Here is a 10,483-nt window from a genome sequence, read left to right on the forward strand (position 1 = left end):
TTTCTCAAGTCTCTGACATTTCAAGTGAGGGTCACTATATTTATACAGTGCCAAGAACTAGGAACAGTCTTATGGGCTGAGTGTGCTTTTCCCCATTGTTCTGCAAATTAGTCAACGTGAAACCAAATAGTGATAATGTGTTGTTATGATTAAGGTTAATAAGCTACTGATTATTGCCATAGACTACAGTTCCAGACACATTATTTAAATGGAATGCTTTTTGAACAAGTTGATAAAAGATCCAAATTTCCCCCTGTTGTGATAAAAGATGTTCTAAGTCTTTAGAGAGATAGGGAAGCATTACACAACAGGAACAGTTTACTCTGTCCAATACATTACTGATTTATCTTATGGTGACAATAGCACACTACAACTCCAGAAAACATTGTCTGCTAACGAAAGGATGCTCCTCTATGTCACTGACACTAAACCTCTTGAAAAAAATACTTGCGTTATAAAACTTATTGTTACCTGCCTGGTGTGCGCAACAAATTTAACAAATTATTGTGTTCAGTTAACGTTGTTTTCTAAGCTTAATCAACATAAAAGGCCACTAGTTTTATGTAATTTGGTCTTCACTAGCATGAACAATCCTCAATAAAACCACTGAAAATAGGACAGAAAATAGGACAGTTTAAAAATTAAAAAAAAATTCCCAAACCCAACCAACAAACCTAACCAAAATTAACAAAAAGTTTTAACGAACAAACTTTAAAAAACCCTAGCAACCTATATTTATATGTTCATAGCATACCTAAATCTCAGACCTGACATAAATTTTTCTTTTTAAATTTTTTTTTTTTTTGGCTCAGTAGTAGTTTTACAACTTGTTGAAGATCACTTTCATGTTTGGAAATATTGACCAGAATACATTTTTCTTCTCTAGCTCTTGAAGAGGATACTTTCCTTTGAATTTCTCTGTCAAATCTAGACTTCTCTTAATGAAAATGGTTTCTGCTACATTTTTCAAAAGTCCCAGGGAAAAAGACAAAAACCAAAAAACAAACACAAAAAAACCAGCACAAGAACTCGAAAAGCTTTCTCTGACTTTTTAGCCAAGTATTCTGATGGCTACCAACTGGGTCATTACTGACAAGCTTGTATTTTTACGCTTTATCGCACCAATTGACACTCACAGACCCTAAAGAAGAGTAGCTGAACATCGAGCTGAGAAAGGGCACTTGTTCTGCCAAAACAAGCAAGGTGCATGGTGCAAAAGTGCTTTGACAATCAATTATTAAGAATCCGGAGATGACAACTCATATACACGTATGTAAGTCTATAACCTTTGAGCATTTAATCCCCAGGGATCACAGCAGACAGTGGCAGAAAGGATCAAGGTCACTGGTAATGAAGTCAACGTGATGGTGAAGACCAAATACAATCTAGTCTATCCCTAAGAAGGGAAAGCTTGCAGTGACTTTGTTTAACTCTGTAGTACTGTACATGAAAAAGGGCAAGTTAAATTTCCAAGGCCTTTTCTTGCCTTAGTTTAGAGAAGTCCATCCTGCTTCAGTTAATGTTTTTGTTACAAAGCAGAAATGTGAATTACTAAGCTCTCAAGTTCCAACGATTTATTTTTTCAAGCATCTCTTGCTTCCCTTCTTTATCCTTGACTGTCACCTCAAGACATATGAGTCTTATGAAGTCATTCAAAAACCAGGAAAAATTGGAAGTCTGATTTTTGACTGTCAAACTGTGGTTTTTAAGCACAGAGTAAAATCCAAGTTGCATACTTATATCACAGGGTGTTTGTATGAGAGAGAATTAGTTCGATAATTAGTTATCCTCTGTGTTTTTAAAGATGGGTTGAAAATTTTCTTTATCTGTAGTGATATTGGAAATAAAATATTTTACTGTTGGTAGCTGAATGCAAAGTTAAAATTCAAGAGCTGGTGCTGCATATATTCAATTGTTCTTGTGCAAAATAGGCACTTCAATAAATGATATCACACTATATGTGTCTCAGCATGTCTCTACTATTTAGGCAATTTATTAAACCTATCTATAGTTACCTATATAGAATAATTAGCCCAATGATCCACTCTGATCACTGAAATGATCACTATCACAGTTAAGATCAAAAAATGTCCTTTCTAAAACATCAGTCCAAAATTCATAGGAGAAAATTAGGGCTGCAAAGTTCACCTACTGACAAGAATTCTGGAAATTATATACCACATGTACACAAACTTTGTTTTCATTCACAGTACTTTCAAAAAATGTAGCTCATTATAATGTCATGAGCTAGATTAGGTGTAAAATCAGGTCTTAAAATATATCAGACAGATACAAGCAGACAATCTATCTTTTTTGTTAAGATAATTCTCTCTTCCATTTCCTCTAAAAAAAAAAGTTTGGTACAACAAATCTGAAAACTTGCTTAAAACCTCAAATGAAAGTGGTTTTTTTTATAATTTAGAAAATATAAAGGAAACTACATTGTTTAGAAGGAGCCAAGAACTGTAATATCATTGCAAGAAAATTAAAGAAGACACTTGGTATGACCTATGCAGTTGCAGTGTTTAACCATGTCAGTCAAGTCATGTGTGTTCTGTGCATGGGCAGTACCTCATGAGACATTAAATACAAAGTTATGAACTCTGAATCAGAATTTACTATAAACTGCTATGGGCTGGGAGAAAAATTTGGAGAAGTATCACTACGTGTTTATTATGTTTTTACATTTTTTTCTAACAGGCAGGCACTATTAGTCACTGACTAATAGTCAGTGGCTGAGATATTGGACTACATGGCTCCCTTTGAGTTCCTGATTAACTACAGCCTTTTAGGCCTTCTCTTGTCACAGGCCACAGACAGTACAAATGGGATTTGGAGTCACTGAAGCACCCCTTTTGTTTGCATTGGCAGATTTTGTAGTTGTGGTGGGAATAGAAGGGCCTCCTCCCTTGACAGCCCTCTTTCTCTAAGGAGTGGAAAGAGAATGGAAAAAGACAAGCCTACTGCCTGGGCATACTGGGGATATAAACTTCTCCTGAAGTATTTCAGAGTTGCTCCCTGGAACAAAAGGGGAGCAGGGAAAGGATGTCTCTCGGGAGTCATAATTCATGTTCCACTCTGCTTATTGAATGGGGCAGCTCCTTGAAAGATTCATAGATTTTAAGGTCATTTATGATTGTCTTCTCTGCCTTGTGTGACACAAGCCATAGAATTTCATCCCTTCAGTGTTGCTTTCCAACCCATTAGTATTATATATTACTCCAAGTATACATATACTTAATGATTCTCCAGTAATAAAAGAAATAAAAATTTAATGGCCATAAACACAGCAACTTTTCTAGGGCTAGTAAAGACCAGATAGCGTAGTGTCACTTGTCAAGTTTTAATTTGAGAGGAAAAATATATACCTAAAAATAATTTGAATGCCCCTGGTAGGCTTTCTTTGTGTAAATTGAAGGCAGTGAAGGGAAACAAAGAGGCCTGTCCTATTATCTCTCTGTTTGGGGAAGAGTATCCATTTTCCCATCTGTGCTGGCAGTGCCCTTTGCTGAGTTACTGCCACAGATGTAAGCAAAGGGGCACAGAGAAGGAGTAGAAGTGGCAGTATTATCATTGTAGAAGATGAATGTAGTGGCACTTCTAATTTATTTAGTATTCAGGATTTCGACTTTAATTAGGATTCTTTTGTCACATCATTCATCAAATGCACTTGAAAGAGATGGAAATTAACACCAAAGTTTCTGTTGCCTCAGGCATGCTTTTAGTACTTCTACTCATTTTGGTTTATTGTTGTTCAGATCAGTGAAATAGTTTAGTTGTGATAGTTCACTTAGCTGTAACTGGGTTTCAAAAGAGGTGGAATGCTCTTAACATGCTCTTAAAAAGTGATGGTTTGTGAAGCCACTGTAGCTCCTAAAACCTCCTTTATGAAAAAAAAGTTCTTTCTCTCAATCTTTCTCTACCTTTCTCTCTCTCCCCTTCCCCTTTTTTTATGACTGACTTCTGAGTTGTTAACGTATATCAGGTTTTACTCTAAGAAGTCATTTTTGATAAATTTGTTATGGCTAGAATGTTAGTAAATCACAGACTTACTTATAAATTGCACATGTTTAGAAGAAATAACTTACTTGCTGAAATAATTTCAGTTAGGATGAAGTTTAACATAGCTACAAAAATATTGTGTGCATGGGGAAAAGTTTGTATTAATTATTACTCCAGCTCCATGCCTGCCATTGTAAAATTTACACTGTTCTGGAACAACGGGAGCTGTGTTGATATATGGGTGCTCCTTATATTCAAAGCTTCCAGCTCATATAGCATGGGTCCAATCAGACATTTGAATGAAAAGAATGTGAACCTATATTGAAGTCTGAGACCATGCAACATATCAGCAAAGTTATTTCTGTCAGCACAAAAATCATTAGCCTATGCCCAAAAAATCATACTTCGTTGAAAATCAAAAGGTTTATTAAGCGAGTATTTCCGGGAGCTCTGTGATTAATGAAGCCTGGTTTATGCTGCTTGTGGAGATGAACTGCATAGTCTAAGCAAGTGCCAATTCCAGCAGTAAGTTCTCCTACAGTTTTGGGTTTTTGAAAATTCCCTTCTGCATTCACAGGTGTCCAGTGAGGTGTAATTTTGTATAGACTTTCCATAAGTAGTATCTTTCTCTCTCTCTCCTCCTCTCTCCCTCTCTCCTGGTTGCTGAAGTTCAGAGAAAATCAATAGCAAAGTTCAAAGAACTTTGCCCTTTTTTGCGCCATCTTCTCAATATGTACCTGAAAGTTAAACAGATAAAGAAGCAGAAACTTTTTCAGATATCCATATTTCATAGGAAATGTTGCTCATACACAATCGGTAATACTTTGGGATATTTAAAACTGGCATTCCTATTATCAAACCTTTTAAATAGGTCTGGAATATGTTTCCAGCTTTTCATTTACATTACAGGAGCTAGAAATTATATTTCAATAAGGCAGACATTCTGTTAGAAAACATTTGATGTTGCATGTTAGATGTTCTGAAAGGTTTTAACAATCCCAAGCCTAAAGCACAGTAGTGCTTTAAAATCAAAGATAGGTTTCTACTCTACAAAATGTTTAGCAAAGTTTTTAGGGGAGCCATAAAGCGATAAATAAGAAACATTTGAGAAAACTAGAATTACCTATAAGCTCATCCACCCTGGCTGAATCAAGTAAACATTTCAACTAACATTAAGTGGGAGCAAGACCAAACTCCTTACAGGTTTTTGAGCACTACCAAAGAAACCAGACACTTTGTACACCATCATTCAAAGACAAGAAACTAACGAGTTTCAGTACCCTTTCTTTGCCCTCACTGACTTCTGCAGTATATAAACCCTGAAGTATAGTACAGTATTTCTAAGAACTCAAAATACATATTTTAGTTATAATGCTACTAAAAATGTCTCCATGTTTAAGGAAATGCAGCTAGTTACAGATTGTTTCAAATAAGTGGTGCTCTTAAACACAAGTATTTTGGTGAAATAATAATGGAGATCAGTTTAGTCTTAAGGAAAAACCTTGGCAACAGGAACTGGTGGCTAAAAGATCTCCTTTATAATAGGACATCACAAATGCACATTTTGTGGGTGCCTAAAGCCAGTTCTGAGTATAAATAAACTGTAGCTCTGAGAATATTATCTATGCCTTGTACTTCAGAGCTGTCAGTCAGTATTTTTGATCATTAGCCATCTGTGATTATCTTAATTTTTGCCAGCAGGAGAAGGAAATCTTTTCCACCAGGGAGCTCTGTTATTACAATATAATTTATATGTAAAGAGCTCATTTCATTAGAGGGAAAAAAACACCAACTTTTTACATAGGTTTCATGGGGTTTTTTAGTTTAAAAGAAACTTTTAGCATTAATTATTTTGCTTTCTTTTTTTTTTATATATATATAAATATCCTTGGCATGGTCCATGTAAAAACAATTAACATCATATTGGTGGATTAACAATAACTCTGTCTTTATTTTAGTTTTTGTTTAACATCCATTATGAAAGATTAAGAAACTGAGTCAATCACAGACCTGAAGCATTTAACTAGAGAAATTACTACTTTTTAGTTTCACTCGAAATTATTGTACTTGAGAACCTAAAAATGTCTTTACACATGCCAGTTAAAATTCTTAAAGGGTCATTTTAGATTTCCCTCCCAATCGTCTGTTCAAGGAATGATTTTACAGTGACCTTGTTTTTAGAAAGACTTGCTGAAATGAAAATGCTGCACCTGCCTGATCTACTAAAATGAAACACTGCCTGTTGTAGTATAAAGCCCTATTTTTATTGGTGTTGTAAATGCTGACATTATAATCTGAGTAAATGCCTTCATAAGGACACTAATATAAAATAAATCACTTTATAAACTTTACTTGGGTAATTCTAGCTTTTTTACAAACTATCCCAGTTTGTCAATGGTGCTGAGAATCTGCTGTCGCTATTTTGACCTCAGGTATTTATCATCTAAAAATTGGAAAATATTCAGGTGAACATTAAAATAAAATCAGAATCAGTATGACTGTCTGCGTAAGATGCCTATGTTTAATATCCTCAAAAGACGAGGGTTTCATAAGTGTACATGCAATGAAAATTGACTACTGAATTTTAATTGCCCTTTTTTTATATAACTAAGTTTTGAGGCTGTGACTACATTACATTCTCGAACTTACATTATGTATTTGACTTCTGAATTTTAATGAATTCCATGATCTAACATATAAGGTCAGATGAATAGTCACTGTCAATTATACACAAACTTTAGCATTAGCAGAGCGTTTCTGGTCTGCTCTATCTGATCATATGGATTTGTGACATAGAGATATGTTGCAGATAACAGCTTTTCCAGCATCTTTAATCAGTAGGATGAAGTGCATTTTAGTAAACAGTGTGAGAATCGGTTATAAAAGCTCTCTAATTAAAAGAAAAATACTCACATTTTGAAGACATATACTTTTTCTCTAGTTACAGTAAGAGGCAACCAGCAAGGAGGAAAAAGATATATGTAAAAAGGAAGAAAATTTTGATGCCACATTTAATTACTGGTACTAACAATAACAGTTGGACTCAGTGTTCAAATCTTGCATTCCCAGCTACCTTGGATTTGCACATCCATATCACCTCACTAGTGCACCAAGCAATTCTTCACATGAAGATCTCTAAGCAATAACACTAATGGAAAACATTTCTTTTCCCCCCTCCTCAACCTCTTTTTTGACATCCAGCAAGGGACCTTTTTTTCAGCATTTTCAGTGCTGTGTAATACAAGATTCTCTCTTCACAAACATGTAGAAAGCTACACTATTTGTAAAACTCACCAAAAATAAATATATGAGGCAAATTACCTCTCTTGAGTACCTGATGATCACACTCACACTACAAACAATGGAGTGGGATGTAGGGAGATTGGCTGCCTCAGGCTTGCTCTTGTCCAGTGCCATGAGGTGACAGCACTCCTGTACCTTCAACTCTGAGCCAGTTTTGTTCAGAAGGAACCAAATCCTGTGCAACCCACAGAAAAGTAAAGTGGAACAGCTGGGACATTCACTTCAGGAGAGCAGGGAATATCTAAAATAAAACGCTAGTACAGACACACACCTTCACTGAAATTGGCCAGTGAGTATGTTGATATAAGGATAGGAATATTTAATGTAGCTACGTCACAAATATATTATAGCATAAAAAGTGACAGTTAAAAAGTTTAATTAAAATAACATTATCTAAGCACCTCTGAACATATGACAAGTTTTGGATAAAATACCTATTGAAAAATGCAACAGCTTGTGAATTGTATAGCTAACAGAGTAACAGAAGAATTGAACAGTACAAGGCTTTCTGCGTTTTTTAAACAAAACTGCCTTCATAAAGTGTCCTGGTTCTGTTAAACAACTTGGGGCAAGCTAAAAGTAATTCACTTCTTACGTCTTTATTGCCAAATTTGATTTGATTTGACTGAATCTATATTTATCCTCATGTGTCTCCTGGAGCACTTGTGAACCTTCATAATTCCAGTCTATCAGGACAAATCTGCAAGTTAAAAAACTCACTTTTATCAGCAGGTATTCAATGAATGGCAGGTGGCAAATAAAGCACTTAATGGATTGTTTTAATTGCATTTCTCTCCCATCTTCCAGAACCTGAGAAAGTTTTAGAAAGCTGGAGAGGAGCAGGATGGGTTTATTTTCTTCTTTGATTTTGTTCCAACACAGCCTGCTTTCAGAAAAAAAAACTTGCTGATAGAATTTCATTGCCTTTCATGTATGGATGATATTTAAACTGGTACAACAAAGGGTATATTGTATTGCAGCAAGAGATGTACATCACAACAAGTATGAAAGTAAAGAGTTAAATTTGCTGTACCAACTCAAGTACATAAAGAAGCTTTTAACCTAAGTCAGTTGGCAAGGAGTGAGAACAAAATTCTTTTCACCTGGAAATTAAATAGAAATTAAAGTTAACAGGTTTAGCTATAGCTATGTCTTCTGCCATTGGTTCATTTCATAGAATTAAGTTAATACAGTGCTACAAGAAAATAATTAACTGGAAAGTTCAGTGTTCAACTCAAACCCTTTTTTTCTCTTCACTATTTTCTTACACGTTCCTTGTTTTGTGCGACAAAGAGAGCACAGAAGAGAACACACACCCTGTATTAATGAGTATTTGAGGTTGGGAGAGCCCAGATCAGAACATACATTCCTCGGTGAATGAAGCCACTGAAGTTTCCTAACATAATCTTTGTCCGTGACTACAGCAATTTTGAAAACCACCTAATTTCAAAATAACCATGCTCGATATCTTTATTTTCAAGGATTTTGACTGAGATTTCTAGATCTGAGAAATTTAGCCTGTGAAATACCAATTGTTTTCATGGGAACATGTGAAGGAATGTTTTGGTGTATATTTGCAGCAAGAAGCTTTATTGTGTAACAATTTCATGCTGATGAAGTATCTCTATAGAACCATAGAGATAGTGTAGTCTGGAGATATGATCAGACTGAGGATCAAGGGTTAGAAGTGCACCGTCCTTGCTTAATCTTCTTTGCCAAGTGAGGTGAGTGATACTTGGTTGTTTTTAATACCATGAAAAGCCTTAGGCAGTGAGATTGTGATGCAGAAAAATTAAAGGAAAATATATCGATAAATTAATCAACTAAAAAAAGTGAATCTGGAACTTGAGTTCTCCCCATTGTTCAGAATTGACATGGAGACAGTGAGACTGAGGCCTGTTTCATTTTTTGGAGTTTTAATTGTCCAGTATTGGACAGCATGAATTTCTGCAATGCCCAGTTGGCATTGAGGCATTTGAAAGAGCCTAAAAGGGTATTCACCCTAGTGTGTCATCCAGTACCAAACAACAAAAAGTGTTGATCTGAGAATAATCGTTTTCTAAAATCAGGAGTGAACCAGCATTTCGGGCCAACAGTTCAGGGCAACTTGGAGATTTTCCATGAAGATAAGACAGGGGTTGGCTCTATTCTTCTCTATTTGTTTTCTTCCCTCTACCCTCACCCAGCTTTACAACTCTTCTCCATGCCTCTTACTCTATGGAACTTGAAGGTGTACTGTGTCTTCTATGGGGAGAAGTACTCCATTCGAGTTTTCTGAAGTGATGTTAATATTTTATGCATTTGTTTAAGATCTAGCCATTACATATCCTAGCCTTTAGACTTTAAACATAAATTCAAATCCTTAGAAAAATTATTTTGCAACAACTTAACTTGCCCATCCAATGTTCATTTGCTTCATATGTCTCAGTTAACTGTTAGGTACTTGGGAAAGACCTGGGATTCTACATCCCAGAAAAAAGTCAAAAGAGACAATTTCCTTGAGAAAGCTTGACAGTGTCCTTTTCCTCAGGTTCTGAGAGGTGAATGATGTGTGAAGAGATGTGGACTGATGTGTTTTCCTTTCCATTTTCATTTACAGGTATAATCCCCTGAAGATGGAGGAAAGTTTCTCCCGTGGTTCAAGTGCTAACCTAGGACTCAGAAGAGAAGGGTTCAATGTCCTGCTGTGCTGCAGACTTCTGGAGCAAGCAGTGATATTTCATTTCACCATCCCTGACAAAGGCATCAGTTCATCTCTATTATAGGGATTTTATTCAGGTAAAAAATTGCAAATATCAATGTTCTTAAGAAGATTACATTTAAGGTATACTTATATATAAGAATTTATCTAGATGCCTCTATATTTAGTAATTTTAACTAAAGATGGTAGCCTTTATTCAAGTCTGAGTTTACAGTGTTCACTATATTAGGAATTTTTCTTGACTATGTATGAAAAAACCAAAGAGTTATTACTCTGGAACTTAACAAGATACGTTTATTCCGTGGTAAAGGAGGAAGTTTATTTCCAAGGCCAGTAGCAAGCAAATGTATTATTTAAAAAGGAAAGAAAATACAGCCTGCTGGGCATTCCTTTGCTTAGAGGAGTTCTTTGTATTTACAGTCCTAGAAAAAATATTTCCTTGTAAAACATTCAGTAAATACTTAAAAGCATACAACA

The 10,483-nt window shown here is 35.4% G+C and overlaps 1 long non-coding RNA gene across 3 annotated transcripts in view; it reads left to right on the forward strand.

The window, feature by feature from the left end:
* LOC108445453 overlaps positions 1 to 10,483 on the forward strand; it is a 370,042-nt gene that overhangs the window by 168,875 nt on the left and 190,684 nt on the right. For all 3 annotated transcript variants that reach the window (XR_001860308.1, XR_001860310.1, XR_001860309.1), the window contains one exon: positions 9,905 to 10,083. This is a non-coding gene — a long non-coding RNA (uncharacterized LOC108445453). The remainder of the gene's footprint in view (positions 1 to 9,904; positions 10,084 to 10,483) is intronic.

This window comes from Corvus brachyrhynchos, unplaced genomic scaffold (genome assembly GCF_000691975.1).
Source record: "Corvus brachyrhynchos isolate BGI_N302 unplaced genomic scaffold, ASM69197v1 scaffold142, whole genome shotgun sequence".
NCBI lineage: Eukaryota > Metazoa > Chordata > Aves > Passeriformes > Corvidae > Corvus > Corvus brachyrhynchos.